The following is a 1394-nucleotide window of genomic DNA, read 5'->3' as shown; positions in this document are numbered from 1 at the left end:
AAATTCCAGATGAAGAAAAGTAAAATTAAAGAAATTATATTTTTCTATTATGATTTGTGGAGCTGTGATATCTCGTAAAGGAAACCGTCTGGTGCTGTCTTACACGCTTGACTAACTGCGAGCGAGATAACATGGGCGCAGCAATGGCGCAGACCTAGGCGTAGGACCATCTATACTGACACTTGTAGAATCCAAACTTACTGACTCTTGCAGAGAATTTACTGTAATGGTTTCTTTTATAAGATCAAAATTGTTCCTTCGATAAGATTGATATACGAGAATGTTTCGGTAAAAAAAAGAAGCAATTACTTAAACGCAACATTGTGCAGAAAAGGTAAACCGCAGAGTATTATCGGTTGCAATCTATTCGTGGCTTAAGTTTGCCTTGAAACTCGAACGCAATCTTCGTCAATCACGAAAGCAAAACGGCACTTAATCACACGGTAGCAAGAAAGCTGGTTGAGCAACGATGAAATTACAATGATCGTCGATTAGCTCCATCGGTTGTGATAAGTGATCGTCGTTGCAACGTGGAAAAGACAACGGGTTCTCGCGCGAACCTAGGCAGAAATTACGAGTCGACAGGATTTTATACATCGGAGTTCCGTTATTTTCCGCGCGATGAAAAAGGAAAGGGACGCGTCGGGACGAACACGAGGGGGAAAAATGCATGGTAACCTCGTGAAATACCAACCGGCCGACGCTCGGTGGCTTGAGGCGACGATTGCATTCCAATGCAAGACGGCCTTTCTTTCGCCGCCGATCGTTCTCCGCATCGCTTCCATTCCGCGACCATCTCAGCCAGTATCTTGAATCCAATAGACAAATTATGATCGAAATTCAAGGTAAAAATGCAGCATTGTGTCTGGAAATAGTGAAAAGAATTGGAATTTTCGAATAGGCTATCTCTGGTTCCAAGAGTCCAAGTTCTAAGTTCATATTCAAGAATTCAAGGGCACAAATGTTAATGGATAGAGACGTTCGAAAATTCAGAGGTCCCATAAGCTTGAGACTTAAGAGACAAGAATTCCAAAGATTTAGAAATATATGATTCTAGAGATTCAAAAGTTCACAGATTCAATAATTCAGAGATCCAAGTGTCCAAGGATTGGAGGATAAAGTAATCCAAATGTTTAAGAGTTGAAATATCAAGTATTCCTAAATCCAAGAATTTAAAACCCTAAAGATACGAGGATCCAAAGTTTAGAGTCCAAGTTAACGTTCAAAAACTAGCAGATCTGAAGATCCATAGCTGCAGACAGGGGCCACGGATTCAAGAACAAAAGGAATCGAATGTCAAACTATCAATAGCTCCAAGTAACCGAGTCCAAAATCCAGGTTCCAAGATCCGGGGTCCAAAATCCAGCGTCCAAATCCAGAGTCCAGAGTCCAAG

Source organism: Habropoda laboriosa, unplaced genomic scaffold (assembly GCF_001263275.1).
Source record: "Habropoda laboriosa isolate 0110345459 unplaced genomic scaffold, ASM126327v1 scaffold225, whole genome shotgun sequence".
NCBI classification, from domain to species: Eukaryota; Metazoa; Arthropoda; class Insecta; order Hymenoptera; family Apidae; genus Habropoda; species Habropoda laboriosa.
Note: the sequence above shows the minus strand (reverse complement) of the source record.